Below are 27,903 nucleotides of genomic sequence, written 5' to 3'. Positions count from 1 at the left end.
GTTATAATCTCCACCCGGCACAGCCAGAAGAGGACTGGCCACCCCACATAGCCTGGTTCCTCTCTAAGTTTCTTCCTAGGTTTTGGCCTTTCTAGGGAGTTTTTCCTAGCCACCGTGCTTCTACACCTGCATTGCTTGCTGTTTGGGGTTTTAGACTGGGTTTCTGTACAGCACTTTGAGATATCAGCTGATGTACGAAGGGCTATATAAATACATTTGATTTGATTAGATTTTGATTAGATTTGATTTGATTTAGAAACTCCTCAAAAGAAGTGTCGGAAACTAGCGGGAGGTGACCGTTATAGGAGAACAAAGAGAATGGAAGGGAGGCGTCCAAAATCTGACTCAGACAAAGAACCTGAATGGAAGCTGATATTACGAATATAGCCAGGAAGGGTTTTAAATTAGGACGATTTTCTGGGAATTCCCGGTGTCGAAGTTTTGCGACTACGGACAATTATAATAATAATGTATTGAGAGGGGAGTCTTATTGAAAAAAAAAGGCATTGCAAATAATGGCGAGACAATTGAGGTAATACGCTATTTTGCCCAAAATGATCTGGTGGAAGGATGTATTGAGATGGGAGTCATATTTAAATAAATGTATCATAGAAGAAAAAGTCACCTACAGTTAAATGTAGGGAATAACGGAGAGATACGATACAATTTCGTGCTATCCGGATGTTATAGCTATTTATGAATCGACTGACATATGATAAATTTAGCACAAAACATGGTACGTTCAGATGTTAGGGTATAGTAAGTTGAGAAGTTGGGCTGGTTTTACTTTGATGATTAGAATTTAAAACTGAACGCAATCTGAATAGGGAATATATATTTTACAGAGGCAGGCAGATTTGTGCTGTCGTTTCACGTTGAACAACATCGTTCCTCAAATTTAAACAGAGAAAAGGGGTTGTGGCATTTAGAGGGGAAATGCGTGCATTATAGCTTAGAGTTACTTTTCAAAAGCGGCTAAAAGTTCCAAATACATTTCTTTTAAAAAGGAGAAGTATCGTAAAGATAGTCTGAAAAGATGCTACAGCTTGCAACGGAAGTGCTAGGCACTCAATGGGCTATATAGTGCAACGCTGTGAACTATAAAATAGGTAAGAATAGTTTAATTGTAAAAAGTTGTGATTGTTTTTCCGAGTATTGATTTTTGGTAAGGTAACGCCAGGGAATTCGAACTAGAAGTTAACGTATCCTAAAAAAATATATTTTTTTTAAAAACCCATCTATTTTTCTTTATGAGGAAAAAGTATATGTCTTATCTTAAAGGGACAGTGCACGTCTATCACAGTGGTTTGAGTGTATGGTAGTGTATAAAATATTTTGGGACGACAATTTGAAGATAGACTGAATGAGTTACATGAAACATCGAGAGATTTAAAACAAATGATGTGAAGGGATTATCAGAATTATTAGGTTTTGTTTTTGTAATAAACGTTTGGGTTAAGGGGATTTCCATGTTCCCAGAGACAAGATATCTTAAAGGGGTACACTCATATATGGATTATTTAGGAGTTTTAATTTTATGGGTTTTAATTACACAGGTGATTATTTTTATTTTAAGGATAAAGGGTTCTTTAATATGTCTAAAATGGTATGGAAACATGACTAAAAAAAGAAGGGGGGTGGTATGACCTTTTGACCTTATCGTGGCTATCTTTTGGGGTCTGATCAGCCCCAGGGGAGAGCCATTTGTATAATGAATTGTGGTCAGTTGGGTTACTAATTTTAAGGTAAATTAGTTATAATGGAGTGTTAGTTTGGGGTTTAGAATTGTTGTTTGAATCACTGAAGCTGATTTACAATATTAGCAGGGAAGTTTTTGAATTGGCTATTATGGATTTGATATTACAACAGAAAATAGTTATATTTATCATTTTGAGAAATAGAGGATTATTGTAAGGATTAAGATAGATTGATTAAGGAAATGTAAGGACTTTAGAGATGGCCACTTATAGACAGGTTTTTTTCTAAAATCAATGATTTTAGATAGTCAAACAGTGAGACACTTAGTGGCATTTTGAGAAATAGCAGAGAAAGGAATTACTGTTGAAATCGGTAAATATATATATTTAAGAACATATATAAATAGCACAGACTTCTTAAACTAGATAAGCCACTGGACAGAGAATTGATACGGGATTGGGATGAATGGATGCCCAAGAGAGAATTGGACATACATGATATGGTCAGAAAATAAGGATAATTTACTAATCCTACCTAAGTCATTATTTAGGGTATATAAGGTTGATACCTGGGCAGAGCCAGGTATCAAAAGGGGGGGTGGGTAAGTTAGTGGCCTATTGGATAAGAAACTAATAATAAAAAATAAATAAAAACATTTTTTAGCGATCAGATAAAACATATGAGAAACTGTTTGTTAACCAAGCCTATGTCCAGGATTTTATGCATTACAGGTGAACTACAGGGGAAGTCACTTAATCCAGTCCCAGAGGCTTGTTGGGGGGACCATACCAAAGACTCCTGGTGACAGCTAGCTGAAAGAGCTACCCGGATTCATATCGCACAGCGGGAGGGTAAGACACATTGACACTGTCGAACAATAAACAGTGTTCGAGAGGAGAACTGGAATTAACAGAATTCCGGGGGCCATCTCTCGAATGAAAAAACCCTCCCTGTCTTTTCATCCCTGTTGTTGTTCATAGAAGTGAAGATGTGTCTGGCTCTTGCTAAGTGATGTGTTCTCGGGGAGAGGTTGGGGCTTCACATGGAAGCTGTTCGTCTGAGCTGTTTTATCGTGGGCGACATACTTCTGATACAGCATGTCCTACTTGAGTATGCGGAGAGTGGTAATTTGACCCAAGGGTTAGACGATGAGGATTTTGTTCCGAAATAAGCATGAGAGATCCCTAGATCTGGGTAGACAGGAAGTTAGAGTAGAGGTTGGGAAGGATCTCTCAATGGAGTTTTATGTAGACCAAAATGGAGTCTCTAACTACATGGCAGTCTAGGACTCTGAGCCATTATGGCATATATCGGTGCAGGTTCCCATATTGATCGTGGACACAGGTCATAGCTCATTTGGAGAGAGGGCTATATGAATCCACTCACCCAGTATGGAAGAAGGTAGAGTAGAGTGAAGATGAGAGTTTTTGATTGTAATCAGGAGAGAGGGATGTATTGCATAAAGATACGCTTAACCCTTTAAACAGAAATGAAGGAGAATCTAGTGTTGTGGTATGGATATGACCAGGTCTTGGTCGACACCCTAGTATGGTTCTGGGTAGAGGACTTTGGGCCGGTATGGTAAAGCTGTTCACGAAAGCAGGAATGCCAGATAATGACAGTTGTATTGATTTGCACTATTTAAATCCCCAGGTTCCTCCCTTTACAGTGACCGGAGGAGATTATTACCGTTTGGCCCGGTACAGTACTCTTGGGAAATGATGTCAGGGCGAGGTTTTACCAACAGATTGGACAGGATTATGCTCCATTGTAATGCCTTTCACACTCATTCAACACCAAGACATGAAGTATAGCCAAATGGGAGAAAAGAGCTGTTCCATCCGGGTCTCTTATGGACTAAGTATACATTGATAACATTGGGGTTCCAAGGGGGGTGCCAGATGAGTCAAAGCAAGAAATCAGATCCTAGCAGGATTAGAGTTAAGCATTTCCGGGGTGTCTACTCTCAATAAGAACGTGGACTGGATTTATTATATTTATGATAATCAACAGCGCTTTAACAAGTATACCAGAGATGCTATTAAAGGTTTTGCAGAACAAATTGAAGCAACCAGCTGGATGGCTTGGCAGAAAAGAATTGCATTAGATATGTTAATGGCTGAAAAGGGAGAAGTATGCGTGATTATCAGGACCATGTTTGTGCTTACATCCCAAATAACACAGCTCCGGACGAATCAGTGCCCGAAGCCTCAGCTGGTTTGACCACCCTGGCTCACGGTTTGGCAGAAAACTCTGGGGTGGATACTTCTCTGACTGATTGGGTTTGATAGTACGTTTGGAAAATGGAAAAATGTTATGATCACTGTGTTATGGGCTACATTCACCTGTGTGACTGTTTTAGTTTTAGGGGGCTGTTGTCTAATTCCCTGTGTATGAGGCCTTATTTCCAGGACTCTGGAGAAATCTATGACAATAGATGGTGCGGTATGGGCCGATTCTGACCCGTGGAGGACTGAATGCATGTCTACAGAACAAGTGGACGAGTCTGGATCTTTTATTTGTGGGGAATTTATATTTGATGAGACCATTTTTGATGTTTAGGGAGGCTAGGTTGTATCCCATCTCAATATTAGACAGTTTTTTAATGAAGATTGTAACGAAAATCCTGATAAGAGTTATGATTCGGATGTAGGCCTGAGAAACAGTTATAGCGAATGCAAGTGTTGGGTTATGTTTAGGTGATGATTTGATGACATGAAATATCTCTAATAAAAATAGAAATGGGCTTTTCAATATTACAATATAACTACAATGTGTGTTTGAATGTATAATATTTCATCAAAGGGTGGATATGTTAAGGGAATTTTTATCAATGACTAATTATGTATACATTTCAATCAGGACTGACTAGTCCAAATGCGATTATGTACTGTACATATATGAATTTCTCTTGCTCCCATTCCCAATTGTATATAATATAGTCAGGAGTTTAGTAACAATGACGGTCTGTTCCTTTGTCCAAATGAATGAACAATCTCCAGATGGCAGGGACGGACTATCTCCAGACTGTCTAGAATGCTGATTTACAGTGACTGACCTTGGCTTCAGGCGAGGAGGGAAGGCTCAAGAACTATAGGGCCTCTCTACTAGTGTCATGAAGAGATAGAACATTTAGAAAACGCTGACGTCATTTTCAGTTTATAACCTGTGGAAAAATGTGTATGTACCAGTACTCTCTTGAATTAAACGCTGTTACCTGACTTTTAAGGCCAGGGCTCTGTTCATTAATCAATAAAAATATAGGGTCTTACAAGCCCTTCGAATGCATTGACAGAGTATTGAATTCTGATTGGGAAATAATACAGAGGAATTTAGAATTCCTTTATCAGAAAGTATATGTCGGCAATGAACGAGACTAAAATAAGTGAAAGTAATCCTGTATGGTCACATTATGCAGGTCAGAGGGCACATTGCCTGGAGACAGTCTGCTGAGAGACACTCAATGGACAATCAGACGACAACCCCCTCCATGTGATGTAGCTAACAGGCGTGCGCTAGGTAACGAACACCACAATGATGTACTGTATATCAACCTGGATTGCTGATGCTATGCATTGGCCATTGAGGCTTTGAAGCCACTGGTCGGTTCTATCGGCACTCCCCATTAGAGGCAATCCTCCATAGGAATGAATGGAATTCTACAGTATTTCAATGACAGTACAAAATAACATGTATTTAAGTATGTTGTACCTCTTAATCTTGTACCTCTTAATTTTTTTGCTCACAATTTAAAGCATGCATTAAGGTATCTGTAATAAAATAAAATGTGGCAAAAATGTTATGTAGACATTAATAAAAGTCGATAACTTCCAAATATTTTTACAATGGAGGCACAGTAGCATCGACATAGCGCCCCCTATCAGTCATCCAGTGTGCATATCAATCATTGGTTCACACTAGTTATTGTGATGATCATTGCACGTCTCATAGGCCAGACTGGAAATGTACCATTCCTTAAAGTGTCAAACGCATATCCTATCCTGCCTTCGAGGACTTGTCCAACCCTTCTGAAAGACACTTGTTGAGAGGTGCGGGGGACTGCCACACTGGGCGCGGTCGTTGACGGTTAAGGGCACAACTGCATGTAGGATTTCATACCAGCAACCCTCCTGTTGCCAGCTCACTTGGCGTTAGATTGTTGTCCCCCGTCGGACCCGGGATTTGATACCAGAAACCGTCCGGTTGCTCGACCCTTCAATTGAGACCCATCCCCTCTGTAAAATAAATCGTGCCTTACAAAGAACAGTGACGCCACCTGTTGGCAGTTTGCAGTCATTACGGTTGAAGCCCAAACACAGAAAGCCAGTCACCATCTATCTATTGGAGAGAAGAAACACAGCAGAACTACTAACGGCTAAAAGCAGAAGGTGGTCCGTGTGGTAAGGAAATCACCTACCCGGTGTTGACAAGAATGGAAAATCGCCGGGAAATTGACGGACCGCGTTCCGTGGTGAGAGGCGATAGGACGCCCAGCTTCTACTTTGGAAGTTCACTCTGCCATCGTTTGCTCTGGCGTTTCCGCTCTACATGAACCAGACAGCAGACAGATCAGTGTATCATGTCTTTTATTAATTAACCACCACGTAAAGTCTAACATCCAGAACAGACTAATCAATCCAGCACAATCAAACCCAACTGCATCACATCTCATAATTCATTTTTAAAAAACGGTCCAAAAATGTGATTTAAAAAAAAAAAAAAGTTAATATCAAGCCTTTTATTTGGTATACAGATATTCATATATTTATACAGTATATAACACATGTGCCACTGCAAAGTCAGACAAACTAATCATCTTTTAAGGAACAAAAATAAAGATAAAAATAATGAGAAACTTCAGAGGAATACAGTGAAGCGTGTCGTCGTGGTAACAATGACCAACAGGAATGATGAGGTAAACTGCCAGGCAGAGAAACTAAACAAAAAGCAACTAGTTCAGGCTACAGAGAGGCAGCGGAGTGGCATGGGCCCTTAAGTGTCAGCTACATGTGGATACCCAAGTCTAAACACACAAATACATGATCGGAGACTAACTAAAAATACAGTCTCTCATACACACAAACCCAACGCTGGCACATACCAGCGGACAGGAATCATACGTGTGGACATTGGCTTGTGCGCACACACCCACCCACCCTCCAGCGGGTTCAGCTGAGGGACATCCAGAGCTAGAGAGACACAAGGGGGGCTGGACCAGAGGGAATGGAGTGTGAGGATGAAGAGGACAGAAGGGAAAGAGGGCTAAAGGAGAGATGGAGGGCAGAGTTAGAGGAGGCTGAAACACTTCCAAAAGAGATTGAAGGTGGAGTGAGGGGCAGTAGTTACAGGAGGAGGAAAAGAGATGCAGGGGAGGGATGGGGGGGGGGGCAGTGCTAAAACTGTTTGACAGTCAGAGTGGTTGTCTCCCCCTGGTGGTCACTCTGAGTCTCGCTGGACCTCAGAGGCATCAGCCCGACAGATGGGACACGTCCTGTTAGCCTGGAGCAAGAGACAACCAGAGAGGGAGAGATAGTCCGTTAACATGCAGGGATGACTTGATCATTACAGGAGAACTTCAGATAATATATATATATTTTTAAGAGGGTGCTTCAGTTGGATCAAGAACTAGGTATGAAGACAGATGTTTCACAGTATCTAGAAACGTGTGTTTGCCAACTACACAGAAAGAAACGTTAAAAGCAACATGAAAAAAATATATATTTCGCCAACCTTGGCTTTATACCTGTTCAGATAACACTCCAGCTGGTAGTTTGTTACCAACTCAGAAGTAAACTGAACAAAAATATAAACGCAACATGCAAAAATCTTAAGAGTTAACTGAGTTACAGTTCATAAGGAAATTGGAAGAAATTCATTAGGCCCTAATCAATGTATTTCACATGACTTGGTATACAGATAGCTTAAAAAAATATATTAAAAAGGGGCTGTGGATCAGGAGTCCAGTCAGTAACTGGTGCGACCATCGTTTACCTCAGGCAGCGCGATACATCTCCTTCGCATCGAGTTGATTGTGGCCTGTGGAATGTTGTCCAACTCTTCAAATGTTGTGAAAGGTTGCTGGATATTGGCGGGAACTGGAACACGGTCATACGCATTGATCCAGAGCATGGAAGAGCGGACACCTTTTTCAGCTTCCAGGAATGGTGTACAGATCCTTGCGACACGGGGCCTTGCATTACCGTGCTGAAACATGAGGTGATGGCGGCAGATGAACGGCACGACAACGGGCCTCAGGATCTCTGTGCTTTCAAGTTGCCATCGATAAAATCCAATTGAGTTTATTCTCCGTAGCTTTCGCCTGCCAATAACCCCACTGCCATTATTGGGCACTCATGTTCACAACGTTGACATCAGCAAACCGCTCTCCCACATGAATAAAACGCAGTCTGCCATCTGCCCGGTACAGTTGAAACCGGGATTCAGCCATGACAAGCACACTTCTCCAGCGTGCCAGTGGCAATCGAAAGTTAGCATTTGACCACTAAAGTCAGGTCAAGAACCTGGTGAAGACCACAAACACAGAGATGAGCTTCCCTGAGACGGTTTCTGAGTTTGTGCAGAAATTCTTCAGGTTGTGCAAACCCAGTTGTCAGGTGGCTGGTCTCAGACGACCACGCAGGTGAAGAAGCCGGATGTGGAGGTCCTGGGATGGCATAGATGTGGTCTGCGGTTGCGAGGCCAGGTGGACGTACTGCCAAATTCTCAAAAACGATGTTGGATGCAGCTTATGGTAGAGAAATTAACATTAAATTATCTGGCAACAGCTCTGGTGGACATTCCTGCAGTCAACACGCCAATTGCACGGTCCATCAAAACTTAGAGACAGCTGTGGCATTGTGTTGTGTGACAAAAACAGCACACTTTAGAGCTGACTTTTATTGTCCCCAGCACAAGATGCACCTGTGTAATGGTCATGCTGTTTAATCAGCTTCTTGATATGCCACACGTGACAGGTGGATGGATTATCTTGGCAAAGAAGAAATGGTCCCTAACAGGGAGGTAAACAAAACATCTGCTCTAAAATTGGAGAGAAATACACTTTTTGTGCGTGTGGAACATTTCTGGGATCATTTATTTCAGCTCATGAAACATGGGACCAACACTTTACATGTTGCCTTTTATATTTTTGTTCAGTGTAGTTGATTGTGCTTCGTGAAATACTAGAGCGAGAGACTCACCCGGAGCCACTTGTCGACACACTTCCCGTGAAACTCATGACTGCAGGGCAGAACTCGCAGCAGCTGACGAGACTCAAAGTCACTCATACACACCACACACCTGCAACACAACTTCATTACAACATTTCAACAAAACCACCAGCTGTATACTCGTCGAGGAGGATAGCATCCTCGGTTCTGGTAGGTCCAGGGGAAGTACTCACAGCGTCTGTTCTGATTGGTGGTTGTTGGGGTTGAACCTATAGGAAGGCAGCTGCTCGATGTCTCCCTTAGTCAGTCCTCGGAGTTTGGCCTCTCCCAGACGCTCGGCCAGGTTGAGAAGAGCCTCGTAGTTCTCCACCTCGCCGTCATCTACGTCCAGCTCCAGACTGATGGCAGGGCCTGTAGGCTGGACTGGCAGCATAGAGCTGACAGACAGGGAGAGAAACTCACTTACCTACAGACACTGCGCATACACAGCTCATGTGACAGAGTACAAAAGAGCTTGACTGTATTCGCACAAATACGCTATGCCACAAGAGTCAGCTACTTCCAACCAATAGGGCAGAGTCTCCTGATTGTCTAAGCTACAACACCCATGATGTAGAGCTAGAGATGAATGGTGACTTACAGGAAGTAAGGCAGGAAACTGGGGTGGTAAGGCGAGGGTGGCAGTGGCTGCTGTGAGCGGTAGCGTCGTCCAGGGATACGCCGTGGCATGAAGTTAGGATACGACTGAAAGAGAAGGGAGAAATAATTACTGGATTTCATGTGACCAACTGAAAAAACATCCAACACAGGCCTTTTAAATGAGTTACAAGATAATGATGCAACAATCCCTCTGGTGTTGCATGAAAGGGTTGCAAGGTAATGAGCAGAGGCAAGAGACACTCACCACTCCAAAGAACTCCTGTGGCAGAGGCTCATGGGAGAGGAAATGGAGCTGAGTGGAGTGGGGGGGCAGGCCGGGGTGGGCCGCAGGGGGGTAGTGTAGACCCGCCCCTAACGACAGGTGCTCCCCCAACAGCTCCACGTCATTCTCTATCCTCTGTAACGGCTAGGGTAAAAAGAGCGAGAGAGATGTCATTAATGAGCTTCAAATGGCTTGTAATGCTAGACTGAACACACACACGCGCCGCGCCGTCCCATTTTGTAAAACCCTAGCGCCACTCACCGATCTGGCCTGCTGTGTGGGGTAGGATCCAAACTGTCCGGGCTGGGGGATGTGAGGGGGATGGTGGGACAGGTGGGGAGGGGGCAGGAGAAAGGTGGGGTCACTGGAAAGCAGAGAGGGGAACGGGTAGGGCATGGGCAGATGTTGCACAGAGCACGTCTGCAGAACCTGAGAGAGAGCGAGAGAGCGAAAAATACCATATTACATTATGATTTCATCTCTCCTCTATGCAAAGTGTGTTACTAGCTCCTAACAGGTCAGTAAAATGCTGGTGGGTGTGTTACTAGCTCCTAACAGGTCAGTAAAATGCTGGTGGGTGTGTTACTAGCTCCTAACAGGGCAGTAAAATGCTGGTGGGTGTGTTACTAGCTCCTAACAGGGCAGTAAAATGCTGGTGGGTGTGTTACTAGCTCCTAACAGGGCAGTAAAATGCTGGTGGGTGTGTTACTAGCTCCTAACAGGGCAGTAAAATGCTGGTGGGTGTGTTACTAGCTCCTAACAGGGCAGTAAAAATGCTGGTGGGTGTGTTACTAGCTCCTAACAGGGCAGCAAAAATGCTGGTGGGTGTGTTACTAGCTCCTAACAGGGCAGCAAAATGCTGGTGGGTGTGTTACTAGCTCCTAACAGGGCAGCAAAATGCTGGTGGGTGTGTTACTAGCTCCTAACAGGGCAGTAAAATGCTGGTGGGTGTGTTACTAGCTCCTAACAGGGCAGTAAAATGCTGGTGGGTGTGTTACTAGCTCCTAACAGGGCAGTAAAATGCTGGTGGGTGTGTTACTAGCTCCTAACAGGGCAGTAAAAATGCTGGTGGGTGTGTTACTAGCTCCTAACAGGGCAGTAAAAATGCTGGTGGGTGTGTTACTAGCTCCTAACAGGGCAGCAAAAATGCTGGTGGGTGTGTTACTAGCTCCTAACAGGGCAGCAAAATGCTGGTGGGTGTGTTACTAGCTCCTAACAGGGCAGCAAAATGCTGGTGGGTGTGTTACTAGCTCCTAACAGGGCAGCAAAATGCTGGTGGGTGTGTTACTAGCTCCTAACAGGGCAGCAAAATGCTGGTGGGTGTGTTACTAGCTCCTAACAGGGCAGTAAAAATGCTGGTGGGTGTGTTACTAGCTCCTAACAGGGCAGTAAAAATGCTGGTGGGTGTGTTACTAGCTCCTAACAGGGCAGCAAAATGCTGGTGGGTGTGTTACTAGCTCCTAACAGGGCAGCAAAATGCTGGTGGGTGTGTTACTAGCTCCTAACAGGGCAGCAAAATGCTGGTGGGTGTGTTACTAGCTCCTAACAGCTCCTAACCAATCCAAACATGACCAGTAACCCAAATGCAATCTATGACCCAAATGCAATCTATGACCCAAATGCAATCTATGAGTACATGCACCAAAAATATATACTAGGAATGATACACAGCAGTAGATCTACTACAGTGAGCTGTCTAGAATCCAGGATAAATACAGTGGAGAAACAGTAAAGGAAACGGTCCTGAGTAGATACACAACAAAAAAAAACAGGGTGGGAAGGAGGTACAGTGCCTTCAGGCAGTTCACTCCCCTTGACCTTTTCCACATTGTCACTGGCCTACACACAAAACCCCATAATGTCAAAGTTCACATAAGTTGCATGAACTCACTGTGTGCAATAGTGTTGAACATTATTTTTGTATTACTACCTCATCTCTGTAACCCACATACACATATAATTGTGAGGTCCCTCAGTTGAGCAGTGAATTTCAAACAGATATTCAACCACAAAGACCAGGGAGGTTTTCCAATGCCTCGCAAAGGGCACCTATTGGTAGATGGGTAAAACATAATAAAAAGTAGCCATTGAATATCCCTTTGAGCACGGTGAAGTTATTAATGACACTTTAGATGGTGCTACAACACACCCAGTCACGACAAAGATACAGGCGTCCTTCCTAACTCAGCTCCCGGAGAGGAAGGAAACCGTTCAGCCATTTCACCATGAGGCCAATAGTGACTTTAAAACAGTTAGAGTTTAATGGCTGTGATTAGAGAAAACTGAGGATGGATCAACATTGTAGATACTCCACAATACTTACCTAAATGAGTGAAAAGGAAGCCTGTACAGAATAAACATATTCCAAAACATGCATTGTTTGCAACAAGACAATAAAGCAGTGGTTCCCAAACATTTTATAGTCCCGTACCCTTTCAAACATTCAACCTCCAGCTGCATACCCCCTTTAGCACCAGGGTCAGCACAGTCAAATGGTTTTTTTTGCCATCATTGTAAGCCTGCCACACACACAATACATTCATTAAACATAAGAATGAGTGAGTTTGTCACAACCTGGTAAGAAAGGGCTCTTATAGGACCAGGGCACAAATAATATAATAAAAAAATGTTGCTCTTTAACTTTCTTACATAAAACCTTATTTGTTCATCAAACTGTGAATAACTCACCACAGGTTAATGAGAAGGGTGTGCTTGAAAGGATGCACATAATTCTGCAATGTTGGGTTGTATTGGAGAGTCTCAGTCACAAATCATTGCCCACAGTCCGTGCCTGTATTTAGTGTTCATGCTAGCGAGGGCCGAGAATCCACTAACATAGGTACATGGTTGCAAAGGGCATCAGTGTCTTAAAAGCGCAATTTGCCAAGGCAGGATAGCACAGCCCTATCCAGAAATCTGGCAGTGGCTTCAATTGAATTGAATCATTCACAGAAGCGCTTGTTGCAATTTCGATGAGGCTCTCTTGTTCAGATATCAATAAGTGGACTGGAGGCAGGACATGAAAGGGATAACGAATCCAGTTTGTGTGGTCCGTTTCGAGAAATTACCTGCGTAATTACACACCCAGCTCACTCAGGTGCTTCGCTATATCACATTTGACATTGTCCGTAAGCTTGAGTTCATTTGCACACAAAAAAAAAATCATACAATAATGGAAAGACCTGTGTGTTGTCCTTCTTAATGCAGACAGAAAAGAGCTCCAACTTCTTAATAATTGCCTCAATTTTGTCCCGCACGTTGAATATAGTTGTGGAGAGTCCCTGTCAATCCTAGATTCAGATCATTCAGGCGAAAAATCATCGCCCTGATAGGCCAGTCGTGTGAAAAAAATTGTGGTCAGTATAGGAGGACTTGAACCTCGTCTCTCAATTTTAAAAAAGTGTCAATACTTTGCCCCTTGATAACCAACATCTCATCACCCCCAGCAGCAACTTGCCCAAGCCCCACCCCTGCTTCTCCTTCACCCAAATCCAGACAGCCGATGTTCTGAAAGAGCTGCAAAATCTGGACCCCTACAAATCAACTGGGCTAGACTATCTGGACCCTCTCTTTTAAAATTATTTGCCGATATTGTTGCAACCCCTATTACAAGGCTATTTTAACCTCTTTCGTATCGTCTGAGATCCCCAAAGAATGGAAAGCTGCCGCGGTCATCTCCCTCTTCAAAAGGGAGAGACACTCTAGACCCAAACTGTTATAGACCTATATCCATCCTGCCCTGCCTTTCTAAAGTCCTCGAAAGCCAAATTAACAAACAGATCACCGAACATTTCGAATCCCACCGTACCTTCTCCACTATACAATCTGGTTTCCGAGCGTGTCATGAGTGCACCTCAGCCACGTTCAAGGTCCTAAACGATATCATAACCACTATAGATAAAAGAGAATACTGTGCAGCCGTATTCATTGAACTGGCCAAGGCTTTCGACTCTGTCAATCACCACATTCTTATTGGCAGACTCAACAGCCTTGGGTTCTCGAATGACTGCCTCGCCTGGTTCACCAACTACTTATCAGATAGAGATCAGTGTGTCAAATCGGAAGGCTTGTTGTCCGGACCTCTGGCAGTCTATGGGGGAGCCACAGGGTTCAATTCTCGGGCCGACTCTTTTCTCTGTAAATATCAATGATGTCGTTCTTGCTGCTGGTGATTCTCTGATCCACCTATGCAGACGACACCATTCTGTATACATCTGGCCATTCTTTGGACACAGTGTTAACAAACCTCCAAACGAGCTTCAACACCATACAACACTCCTTCCGTGGCCTCCAACTGCTCTTAAATGAAAGTAAAACTAAATGCATTCTCTTCAACCGATTGCTGCCCACACCCGCCCGCCCGGCATCACTATATGGAAGGTTTTGACTTAGAATATATGGATAACTACAAATATCTAGGTGTTTGGTTAGACTAAACTCTCCTTCCAGACTAACATTAAACATCTCCAATCCAAAATTAAATCTAGAATCGGCTTCCTATTTCGCAACAAAGCATCCTTCACTCATGCTGCCAAACATAATGCATGGGATCTTCAAAACCTTAGTTCTAGGTTACCACACTGTCATCTGAATGACAAATTAGAAGCAGTGAGGAAAATTAAGACTTTTTCCACATTTGTTACGTTACAGCCTTATTCTAAAATGGATTAAATAAAAATCCTCAGCAATCGACATACAATACCTTAGTTCTGGGACACAAAGCATCCTTCACTCATGCTGCCAAACATACCCTCGTAGAACTGACTATCCTACCGATCTTTGACTTCGGCGATGTCATTTACAAAATTGCTTCCAACACTCTACTCAGTAAATTGGATGCAGTCTATCACAGTGCCACCCGTTTTGTCGCCAAAGCCCCATAAACTACCCACCACTGCAACTTGTATGCTCTCGTTGGCTGGCCCTCACTACATATGTCACCAAACCTACTGGCTCCAGGTCATCTATAAGTCTTTGCTAGGTAAAGCCCCGCCTTCTCATCTCACCATAGCAACACCCACCCATAGCACAAGCTCCAGCAGGTTTATTTCACTGGTCATCCCCAAAGCAAACACTTCCTTTGGTTGCCTTTCCTTCCAGTTCTGTGCTGCCAATGACTGGAATGAATTGCAGAAAAAAAAGAAAAAAATCTGAAGCTTGAGTCATATCTCCCTCCCTAACTTTAAAGCATCAGCTGTCAGAGCAGCTTACCGATCACTGTACACAGCCAATCTATAAATAGCACACCCAACTACCTCCTCCCCATATTATTACTTACCCTCTTGCACCCCAGTATCTCTACTTGCACATCTATCACTCCAGTATTAATGCAAAATTGTAATTATTTCACCTCTATGGCCTATTTGTTGCCTTACCTCCCTAACCTTATTACATTTGCACACACTGTACATAGATTTTTCTATTGTGTTATGTTTGTTTGTGTGTAACTGTGTTCTTGTCGTCGCACTGCTTTGCTTTATCTTGGCCCGGTCGCAGTTGTAAATGAGAACTTGTTCTCAACTTGCTTACCTGGTTAAATAAAAGATTAAATAAAAAAATATATAAAAATAAAACCAGGGCACTTCTGTACGTTGTAAAAGCGTTACATGGTCGCTGCCCATATCATTGCATGGTGCAGAAGATTCACGAGAGTTCAGGGGCCTTGCTTTAACAAAGTCCTCTTCGGTGGATGCTGCAATGTACCCAAGTGGCCTCGGGAACAACTGCTTGCACGCGCGTTACCACTCCGCTAGGTCTTCCTGTCATGGCTTTTGCGCCATCAGTACAGATACCAACACATCTTGACCACCAAAGTCCATTTAATGTCAAAGCTGTCCAGTACAAATATCATATATATCATGTTATCCTGGTTTCCAGAAGAGGATGTCTTCCTTAATTGACCCGCCATAAACGTAACGGACATACCAGGATCTGTGCCAGGCCCACCACGTCTGTTGATTAATCCAGCTGTAACGTATACAATTCACTGGCTTGTATGCGAAGCAGTAATTGTTTCAAAACATCTCCTGCCATGTCACTGATGGGTTATGAAAGTGTTGTTTGATGAAGACATTGTCTGTATAGTTTTGGCCTTTACCCCCAGCATTGACCCAGCAGCAGCAATAATTAAGTCCTCCACAACAGTATTTGGCTTGCCTGTCGTAGCCAATTGGTAGCTCACCATATAAGACGTTTCTAGCCCCTTCACATTAATGGTATCTGTTGCTTTTATACATGTCTTACTACTCAAAAGTAGTCTTTATTCTCACTCAAACTCATGTGGCTTATTTTTTTTATTTTAATTGTTGTTTTGTTTCTAAATGTCTGTGCAAGAGTGAAGGTTTCCCATGAGAAAGTAACGGTTAATGTGATTGGATGTTCATTATTTGACATGGCATTATTTCGCTTAACACTAGATGGTTAAAAAAATATATATTTGGCAGTGAAACGAGGCTACTCAGGCGAGAAAAAAACCTCACCCAAATGAATTGCCCCATTGGAAAACATAAATGTACTGTTTGAAAATGTGAAGATAAAAAAAAAAAAAAAAAAAAAGATGTTTTTTAAATGTGAATCATATTTTTATTTGGCGTACCCCCGATGGCATTGCACGTACCTCCGTTTGGGAATAGTTGCACTAAAGTAACAGCAAAAAAAATGTGGCAAAGCTAATCACTTTTTGTCCTGAATACAAAGTGTTAGGTTTGGGGCAAATCCAATTCAAGACATTACAGAATACCACTCTCCATATTTTCAAGCAAAGTAGTGGCTGCATCATGTTATGGGTATGCTTGTAATCATTAAGGAGTGGTGAGTTTTCCAGGACTAAAAAAAAAAGAGAGTTAAGCACAGGCAAAATCCTAGAGGAAAACCTGCTTCAGTCAGCTTTCCACCAGACACTGGGAGATGAATTGTATTGTTCTGTTAAAAGGTCAAGGCCAAATCTACACTGGAGTTGCTTACCAAGAAGACAATGTTTGAGTGGTAGAGTTCATTTTGACTTAAATCTACTTGAAAATCTCTGTCAAGATCTGAAAATTGTCTAGCAATGATCAACAACCATTTTGACAGAGCTTAAAGAATAATGGGCAAATATTGCACAATCCAGGTGTGGAAAGCTCTTAGACTCACCAAGAAAGACTTAAAGCAGTGATTTCTGCCAAAGGTGCTTCTACAAAGTATTGGCTGAGGTGTGAATACTTATGCAAATTAGATATTTATGCATTTTCAATATAATAATAATATTTCTAAAAACATGTTTTCACTTTGTTATTATGGGGTATTGTGTGTAGATGGGTGAATTATTTTGTGTTAATCAATTTTGCAATCGGGCTGTAACAACAAAATGTGGAATAAATCAAGGGGTATAAATACTTTCTGAAGGCACTGTACATGAAGTAGGCATACGATCAGTGTCAAGAGTATCAAAGAGATACACAAGTCAGACAGTCAGGCTAGTTGAACTCACAGATGGAGGGACACTGCAGACAGGGTAGTGCTGCCCACTAAAGACCACCGAGCATGCTGGGAGCTGCTGGGGGGCCGAGTGGGAGGGCAGGCCGGGGGGGCCGCCAGGGGGAGAGACTGGGTACGACACCTGAGCAGAAGTCAAAGGTCAGAGTTCAAACAACCACACTACCTGAACTCCCACGTAGAAGGATTAAGGATTACCCTAATCAAATTCAATAATGCTCTATTGACAACTGTAAAAAGCAGCTTCCTGTTTCCTCACTGACCTGGTCATGGAGGTCCAGCACCATACTACTCTGCTGCTGAGGGGGGTGAGGCTGGGGGTGAGGGTGCATCAGCCTGGGAGACAGGTTAGCAGGGTGGTGGAGGGGGCGAGGGGACAGGTTGGGGGGTGGTAGGGGCGTTCCTCAGGCTGGTTATAGGGGTAACTTTGAGGGGGACGGGGTGGCGGTAGTTCTCATCCTGAAGTCCTGCTGAGAGGCTGTGGTGGGGGTGATGGTGCGGGTTGTGGTAATGGTGGTGGTAGTGGTGGTGATGAGGGTGAGGGTGGGGGGTGGTGGTGGGGGAGACGGTCACGGCGGCCTCGCTGGCGTCTCATTGGAGGACTGGGTGGGGGGATAGAAATTCAGATGTCAGTCTTTCTACCAAACATCCTCATCACAACAGATAATGTCCTGAGGAAAAATTACTCTACAATGATGCTGAACCAATTGTAACATTTAACACACACACACACACACTTACCTGCGGCGGTTGCGGACAGGAGTGTGGCATCGCTCTGGCATGTAGTGTGGGTGTGGTCTGCGACTGGGTGGGGGTGGGGCCCAGGTAGTGGGGGTGTGGGGTAGCTCCCAGGGACGAATGGGAGAAGATGGGGTGGGGGAGGGGCAGAGCTTAGATCTATCATAGACTGCTGGGAAAGACGCTGTCGCTTAGGGCTAGGACTGTCCTCCATCTACACACAGAGAGAGGAGAGAGAGAGAGAGAGAGAGAGAGGATACTTTTTTTTAAAGTAGAACCGACAAAGAACTACATTGCCAATATTAAAATAGAATTATACATCAAAAACACAAAATTCACAATTTTATGAACAAAACGCAAATTCATAAGGTTTAAAAAAAATATGGATTTTTTTGCGAAATAGGACCTGACGCAGAGTAGGGTACTGTTGGCAGAATAGATGGATGCAGTTTAATATAAATTCACCATTACATTTCTTGGTAGTCCAACAGAAATTGCTCTCTGGTCATAAATCACAGCTGGTACATTGTTTGCTGCTTACAGCCATTCATACAGATACACGGTTTCAGGTAAATCAATATTTGACAACAAAAAAAATAAGGCAAAATGAAGGCCAATACAATCAAACAAGCGGGGGCATCACAAGTCTATCATAACGTGGCTAATAGGCTAGCTTATCTATTCATGTAGCCATTTATTTAGAAAGCTAAAAGCACAGAGGCAAGCACGCTAATTGTTGGAAGGATGTCAAGTCACCAATGAGTGGGTGAGTGGCCAACTTCCCCCATATACATTTTTCAATGGCTGCAGCTAAAGATATTGGTGTCATTTGGTTAGCTAGCAAGAAATGTGAATCATTTGGCTGGTTAGCTAGGTTAGCTGAACTTAAAAACGACGTATCCTTAGTTCGCATATCTCTCGGTTGTAAAATTGTCAAATGTATTTGGCATCGATCAAACGGGCTGGAAAGTTCCCATTGAGTTGTCAAAACCTGGGTTGGGACAGGCATGCATTGGCAGGCAGGCTACTATTCTTCCCCCATCATTTATCAGTGCAATTTGGTCATCTGATTGAGCACTCAATCACTCTCCTTGGTCAAATAGCCCTTACACAGTCTGGAGGTGTGTTTTGAGTCATTGTCCTGTTAAAAAGAACAAAGTCCCACTAAGTACAAACCAGATGGGATGGCGTATCGCTGCAGAATGCTGTGGTAGCCATACGGGTTAAGTATGCCTTGAATTCTAAATAAATCATGACAGTGTTACCAGCAAAGCACCCCCCCCCACCACCTCCTCCATGCTTCAAAGTGGGAACCACACATGCGGAGATCATACGTTCGTTCACCTCTGCGTCTCACAAAGGCACAGCGGTTGAACCAAAAACCTCATATTTTGACTCATCAGACCAAGGACAGATGCCCAACAGTCTAATGTCCATCGCTCGTGTTTCTTGGTCCAAGCAAGTCTCTTCTTATTGTTGTCCTTTAGTAGTAGTATCTTTGCAGCATTTAACCATGAAGGCCTGATTCACACAGTCACCCCTGAACAGTTGATGTTGAGATGTGTGTTACTTGAATTATGAAGCATTTATTTGGGCTGCAATTTCTGAAGCTGGTAACTAATGAACTTATCCTCTGCAGCAGAGGTAACTCTGGGTCTTCCTTTCCTGTGGCGGTCCTCATGAGAGCCAGTTTCATCATAGCGCTTGATGGTTTTTGCAACTGCAGTGGAAGAAACTTTCAAAGTTCTTGAAATGTTCCGTATTGACTGACCATGTGTTAAAGTAATGATGGACTGTCATTTCTATTTGCTTATTTGAGCTGTTCTTGCCATAATATGGACTTTGTATTTTATCAAATAGGGCTATCTTCTTTATACTACCCCTACCTTGTAACAACACAACAACTTGGCTCAAACGCATTAAGGAAAGAAATTCCTGAAATTAACAAGGCACACCTGTTAATTGAAATGCATTCCAGGTGACTACCTCATTAAGCTGGTTGACAGAACACCAAGAGTGTGCAAAGCTATCAAGGCAAAGGGTGGAGACTGAAGAATCTGAAATATATTTGGATTTGTTTAACACTTTTTTGCTTACTACATGATTCCATGTGTTATTTCATAGTTTTGATGTCTTCACTATTATTCTTAAACTTGAATGAGTAGGCGCGACCAAACTTTCGACTGGTACTGTATGTGCAGAAACCCAGTCAGGTGTATTTTGTGGCTTTTGGCAAATGCTTTCTAATGATCTAAAGTTGTGCTGTTGCTACTGCCTGTAAACAGTCTAGTTCAAAGTGAGTGATGGCAGGCCCTTGTGGCAAATGGCTTATTTGCATATAGGCCTACTGTAACTCTGATTGGCTATGGTGCTACAATCTGTGTAGCCTGGATAAGACTGCCATTTTTATTTGGTTTTATTTACTGCACTGTCTTAATTGTCCAAATGCACAGCCACTTTCCCACTCTATATTGCTATAAAAATGTAAACACAAATGCCTTACTCTACATCATTCCCAAACATTCTATGAAAGTTTGACACAGTGAAAATGACCATATCTATGTGCCCGCTAGACAGAACATGTTCTAAAAAATTAAAAAGCATCATATTTTTACAAGATTTCATGCTGCTAAAACACTGTCAGTTCCACTTTAACACCATGCTACAGCATTCCAGCTGTCCTGGTACTAGGTGTAATAGGGAAAGGGAAATATACTCACCTTGTCCCGCTCATCACTGCAGACGTTATCAGGGTGGAAGTGAAGGACACCTATAGGCCAGAGAGAGAATAACAGGAGGGTCAAACCAGGCAGTAGGCTATACAAAGACTCAGAGACCTGGACAGGCCTGGTTAACATATACAGCAGCAGTCATGCTCCTTTTAACCCTCTCTGCGATTACCATCCGTAGAGAAAGTAGCAGCCCAGATTATATTTAAACTTTGAGGGAACATATACACACTTGGTATAGCTGGATAAAGTCTGCTCAGTCTAGGTCTGAATGTGTCTTAGTGTCTTTGAATGGCCTGGTTTAAAAACCAGACAATGTTCTGTCTTCCACTGACAAGAGGGAGAACCATGCTCTCGACAACGTAACAATCTCTCCGATCTCACATTTAAAACTACCCCTCTGCTGCCTCACAGACACACTACAATATTACACAGACACACACTCCAATCTTTCACAGGCAGATGCCCTTGAACTGTGCTGACGGAGTTTCCTGAAAACCACAAACACCCCCTCCCCTCTCCCACCCCCAACTAGCCCCCCTCAGTCTCTTCAAAATAAAAAACAGATCGGAGAGCGCTCCTCTCCCTGCGACGCCACAGCTCTATGAAGTCGGGGGAGACTGACAGCTCAAAGACGCGCAGCCAGTGGCAGCAGAACAGAAAAGAGCAGCCAGGCGACTGGCGCTCAGCTCCGACAGGGAGGGACACAGAGATCCAGACACTGAGCCGTGTGATGTGCCACAGGGGAAGGATTGGGTCGGGTTGGGTGACGTTTGCCAGGTTATATAGGCCTTCGTCCTAGTATCTGGGCCTCGGTACAGAAAGGGCACTTATTTGAGCCAGTGGCAGCATGATTCGAACAACCCTGGCTCCAGGATTGAGCCACAAGGCCAAAACATGCAGTCAGTCTGTTCGAGCTCAGACCGAGGGAGAGAAACAGTGGTGAAATGAAGTCCCATATTCAGCACCTCCAAATCCAGTAGACACATTCCCCTGAAAGTAATGTTAAGAGGCGTGACATGCCAAGAGCTCTGCTCACAGCACACTAAACAAAATACGCTGTAACCCACACACACAGTATTCAAGAGACATCTGCTTAGAGCAGGGGAGGAGGATCAAACAGCTGGGAGATACAGAATTTCAGTCATACCCATAAATCCCTCTTTGTAGTGCGTCAGTGTGTGTTGGCAAGTGAGCCTAATGTGTGTAGGTTTGTGTAGCCTAATGTGTGTAGGTTTGTGAGCCGCACAAGTGTGGAGCCAGGTGTGTCTGTGCGTGCACATATTCCTCTGTGTGGGTTATTTATTAGGTCCGGATGGCGGGCAGAGCTATTACAAAAGCTCTTCATTAAAAGCTTGCATTCATTCATATGCCTTTCTGCCTCGAGGTAATCCAGTCTGTTCTAATGGTATGTTTCCTCAGAGCAGTGTTTTCATAATCTCCGGCTGTCGGCTGAACAGCCGATAACAGACTCATTGTCAGCCAGCTACTTTTTCCACTTCATAAATTAACTGGGCTTCTTTCCATTTAAAACGTTTCAATTCGCTAGTCAGAGAAGTCTGTATAGCCTTCTCCCGCTAGAATGAACGATACGCAACTTCTATGGATGAACGATAGGACGGCGCCTGTCAATCACAAAGTCGAGCGATGACAGGGAACCACTGCTGTTTTTGTCAGTCTGCTGTCTGTCCCGACTCTCGGCACCCGTGTTATTTTTGTGCGCCGGAGTTGGCTGCAGTCAAATGTATTATTTTTCATGGCGGGAGCGCATGATGCTTCATCTCCTGTGAGAGTGAATTTACACATCCCACATCAGTGATAATGAGGTTGAAATCCACTCATCTTTTTGAGGCACATTCATTTAATTTCTTTGCATGTTTCATAGGACAACGGCCAGCCAAAAAGTCAGGGCGCTTAGGCTATTTGTGGTTATTTGAGCAAACAGTTTACATTTCAAGAGTTTTTAAAAAAAAAAGGTGTAGAACTGAGTGAATAAAGTCAATCTATATCCCATTGCTCATCCTAAATCCAGTGGTGGTGGCGGCACAGGGGAATAGTGACATTTGCGCAATCTGTTTTCTATCGCTCATTTGCACGTCATGTTAATGATGTCACCGTAATGGACTGTGGTTCAATTAACCTTGTTGTAGTGGACGCCCTGATTCTAGTTTGTGAGCTAGGCATGCTACTGCCTGGGAAGGTCTCCCACTCAGAAGTACGAGATGGGGGGGGGTAGGTTGACTTCAGGTCTCCCCACTGGAAACCCTAGGTAGGGGGAATCTATCAAATAGCGCACTTCTAACTTTGTACAGTACTAACTGGGGGTCGACAGATTAATCAGAATGGCCGATTAATTAGGGCCGATTTCAAGTTTTCATAACAATCGGAAATCTATTTTTGGGCGCCGATTTTGCCGATTAAAGAAAAAATGTTATACCTTTATTTAACTAGGCAAGTCAGTTAAGAACACATTCTTATTTTCAATGACGGCCTAGGAACGGTTGGTTAACTGCCTTGTTCATTGGCAGAACGACAGATTTTCAACTTGTCAGCTCGGGGGATCCAATCTTGCAACCTTACAGTTAACTTGTTCAACGCTCTAACCACCTGCCTCTCGTTGCACTCCACAAGGAGACTGCCTGTTAAGCAAATGCAGTAGAAGCCAAGGTAGGTTGCTAGCTAGCATTAAACATATCTTATAAAAACAATCATAATCACTAGTTATAACTACACATGGTTGACGATATTACTTGTTTATCTAGCGTGTCCTGCGTTGCATATAATCGATGCAACGCTGGGGAATGATTTAACAAAAGCACATTTGCGAAAAAAAACACAATTGTTGGACGGCTGTACCTAACCATAAACACCAATGCCTTTCTTAAAATCAATACACAGAAGTATATATTTTTAAACCTGCATATTTAGCTAAAAGAAATCCAGGTTAGCAGGCAATATTAACCAGGTGAAATTGTGTCACTATAATATTTAGACTTAGGGATGCCATCCGTTAGATAAAATACCGAATGGTTCGGTATTTCACTGAAATAATAAATGTTTTGTTTTCAAAACGATAGTTTCCGGATTTGACCATATTAATGACCAAAGGCTCGTATTTCTGTGTATTATAACTAAGTCTATGATTTGATAGAGCAGTCTGACTGAGCGATGGGAGGCAGCAGCAGGCTCGTAAGCATTCATTCACACAGCACTTTCGTGCGTTTTGCCAGCAGCTCTTCACAAGCACAGCGCTGTTTATGACTTCAAGCCTATCATCCTAATGGCTGGTGTAACCGATGTGAAATGGCTAGCTAGTTAGTGTGGTGCGCGCTAATAGCGTTTCAAACGTCACTCGCTCTGAGACTTGGAGTAGTTATTCCCCTTGCTCTGCAAGGGCCGCGGCTTTTGTGGAGCGATGGGTAATGCTGCTTCGAGTGTAGCTGTTGTCGATGTGTTCCTGGTTCGAGCCCAGGTAGGGGCGAGGAGAGGGACGGAAGCTATACTGTTACACTGGCAATACTATAGTGCCTATAAGAACATCCAATAGTCAAATGTATATGAAATACAAATGGTACAGAGAGAAATACTCATATAAATACTATATTAACTACAACCTAAAACCTCCTACCTTGGAATATTGAAGTTCTGAGCAAGGAACTCAAACGTTAGCTTTTTTTACATGGCACATATTGCACTTTTACTTCTCCAACACTTTGTTTTTGCATTATTTAAACATGTTTCATTATTTATTTGAGGCTAAATTGATTTTTATTGATGTATTATATTAAGTTAAAATAAGTATTGTAATTGTCATTATTACAAATTGAAAAAATTAAAACGGCAGATTAATCGGTATCGGCTTTTTTTGGTCCTCCAATAATCGGTATCGGCGTTGAAAAATCATAATCGGTCGACCTCTAGTACTAACGCAATTAGTTGTGCAATTTAGTTTGTGTGTTTCTTGTTTGAAGTACAATAGAATGTATGCACTCACTACTGAGTCTCTGGATAAGAGAGTCTGCTAAATGACTAAAATGTAAATTAGAACGTACCAGAGCCAACCAAAATAGAGCTTGTTCTAAAAAAAAAAAAAAAAATGTAATGACGTGCGTCCTCTCTAATGCCCAGGAAGCTCCGGTTCAAAACACCCATTAGACAGCTTTGCAAGCGTAATGTCAAAATACTTCCGTTACTCACAAAATAAGGAGTTTCAAAGAAACCATCTTCATTTAATCCCGTCACAGCCAATATATACATCCCAAAAATGTCTAAATATCTATTTTACAAGCAACCCAAAAATTGCCTCTCCAATGTATTGAGCTGGTACTGTATATGCAGTAATCTATTCTACTGTATTTTAGTCAATGCCACTCCGACATTGCTCATCCTAATATTTGAATATTTCTTAAATTATTTTACTTTTAGATGTCAATCAAATCAAATGTATTTATACAGCCCTTCTTACATCAGCTGATATCTCAAAGTGCTGTACAGAAACCCAGCCTAAAACTCCAAACAGCAATCAATGCAGATGTAGAAGCACGGTGGCTTGGAAAAACTCCCTAGAAAGTCCAAAACCTAGGAAGAAACCAGGCTATGAGGGGTGGCCAGTCCTCTTCTGGCTGTACGTCGACAGATGTGTGTATTGTTAGATATTACTGCACTGTTGGGGCTAGGAACAAGCATTTCGCTACACCCACAAGAACATATGCTAAATATGTGTATGTGATCAATATAATTGTATTTGAGCGGTTGTTGACATCTGACCTGTGTGTGACAGTAATTAGTGATTCATGCATTGGAGGAGTGGAATAGAATTCTCTCTCCAGTTGTTTGGAAAATTGTAAATTTTTGGAAGTCCATACTGCCTGTAACATGGGTGTAAATAAAGAGTTGCACAGCAAAACTGCATATTTTGTGAGTAACAAAATTACTTTTTACATAATTGCAGAGCTGTCTAATGAGAGTTTGAATAGGAACTTCCTGGGTTTTAAAAAGAATACGTCGACATCTCTAACGCAAGTGGAACCCACAAAACACTACTGGGTAACACAGATTGAATTCCCTGTATGTAAAATAACAAAATTGCGAATGGCAAATAATGAGCGTCTATTCTTGAAATCAATTTGGGCTATCAATTCAAAAACATACCCCCACGTGCTAATTTACCATGTTCAAAACTGTCTCATTCAACTCCCATTTGTCCAAAGCTCTCATAAAAATGCTCTTTGGAGGCAGTATGAGCCATCTTTCAATAATTGAAATATATGAATGTTGTTTGGAAATGTAGGCAATTTATTGATCAAACAGGCAGTTCAGGCCTTTCACAAAAGCAGTGAGGATGCTACGAACAGTTTCTGCCCATACCCCTCAGTCACCTGACTACAGACAACACTGGATGGATGAGAAAATATTTTCAGACGAACAGCTAGAACCCTGCACTGAAGATGCATGTTATACAGCTAAGAGGATACACTGCACTGTTTACATGTCAAGCCTGACACCTGCTAAATTGCATGGTACACTCATCCATGCACGGGGTGTGATGTATCAAGATTAGTAGGGAAAAGGGAGGGAGACGTTGAAGCTTACCAGTGCCGGGGTGTCTGTGTGCTCCATGCGAAGCGTGGCGTTGCGCCCCGCTAGACAGGTAGTTCCCCTGGGTGTGCTGGTTCTCTGTATAGCTGCGCGCTGTGTGCGGAGCCCAGCCGGTGTTGGTCTGTTGCGGGTAGTTCACCCCGATCCCTCCGCTGGCATTCATGTTCCCGTTGTTGATTGCGTTATTGCCGTTGCCACTACCATTCATGCCATAGTGAAAAAAACCTGACCGTGACCGCGACCGAGTCCTCGGGGGGTCCATGGCTGAAGGGGGCTGTGGTAGGTGGACGTAATGGAGGTATCTGGGCGAGATGGAGGTTTGCCGTAGCCTACTTCCCTCGCCTTGCTATCTTCGTAATCGGCCTGTTCTGGAGTCTCTTCCTTCGCACGAAACGTTCGGTTTGGGGCGTAGGTACAACTGGAAGCAGCGGGTGTTCGAGCCGTCCTCTCTACGGTCGTTCGTGCACAGTCTCTTGGTCTGTGTTGCGCGTCGCCGTCAGTCAAAAACGTTCCAAATATGGATTTATTATTTTATCCCTATAGGAGGTCAATTTGGTATATTAGTTTGTTCGGTCATAGCAATGCACATAATGAAAACATCCAAAACAATCCAGATAGGTACATAACACAAATATTTAGTGTATGTATCTGGGCTGTACCCGTTTCGGTTTTTCTATTGTCTCATATGAAGCTTGCCTGCCTACTACTGGCTTTCTAGCTACTTGTCAGTGAGAAATGACACACGCTCGCTAGAGTTCCACATTCAGTTACACTATTTGATGGTTGGATAATGTTAACGCACAACTGATATTAAAGTAAATAATATTACTACAACTGTAGCTACCTAGCCAGCCAACGAACTTAGGTTGTTGCTATTTAACGTTAGCATATTAGCGGGCTAGTTAACGTTAGCTAATAAACCACAGCTCAGAAATGCAGTTTGCTAACGTTAGATGCATTTGTAATATTCCCCATTTCCCACATTACAATTGGTAAACCTCCACAAATGCTATATGGCAAACTAGCTACGTTTTTTTGCTACTAAATTGTTAGCTCAACCCGTCGTTGTCTACGTTAGCGAGCTTATTGCTAACAGGAAAGCTAACGAGCTAGAAAAACAATTTAACTAGCTAGCGGCCGAGATGCGTTGCTAGAATTTCTGCTCATTGTTGGCAACCATGCTGCTAACCTTTTCAGGCGGTGTTGGTTGATCCCAGATAGAAGCGGCCGAATGCCTTGTCTGATCTTCAGAGAACGTTGGTCTTCGTCAGATTTAAATCCCCACCACGCATTGTACATTCACTGTTGATGCTGGTGATGTTTTCTCTGTAGATGTCAGTGTGGAGCGTAAGTGGATATCAATCAATGGGGATGTTAGCATCTCTGGTCAGACCACTCTAATCGAGCACAGAAATATCTGAAGACGCATTTCTTGCGATGTGCAAAAATCATCAGACTCGAGTACATTTATTTGAGCATTTGTTCGATATAAAACGAGTGGTGTCTTTTCAGGCCATATTATTGATTATCCCGACAACAATCGATCACTGCGTTGATTAACTATGTCTGGTAAGCG

At 42.9% G+C, this 27,903-nt stretch overlaps 1 pseudogene; it reads right to left on the bottom strand.

The window, feature by feature from the left end:
- Positions 1–6,902: 6,902 nt before the first annotated feature.
- On the bottom strand, positions 6,903–27,865 carry LOC112256245 (annotated as a pseudogene).
- Between the last annotated feature and the right edge of the window lie 38 nt (positions 27,866–27,903).

The sequence above is a fragment of the Oncorhynchus tshawytscha genome, linkage group LG08 (genome assembly GCF_018296145.1).
Source record: "Oncorhynchus tshawytscha isolate Ot180627B linkage group LG08, Otsh_v2.0, whole genome shotgun sequence".
Taxonomy (NCBI): domain Eukaryota; kingdom Metazoa; phylum Chordata; class Actinopteri; order Salmoniformes; family Salmonidae; genus Oncorhynchus; species Oncorhynchus tshawytscha.
Note: the sequence above shows the minus strand (reverse complement) of the source record. Positions and strands in the feature narration are given on the sequence as shown.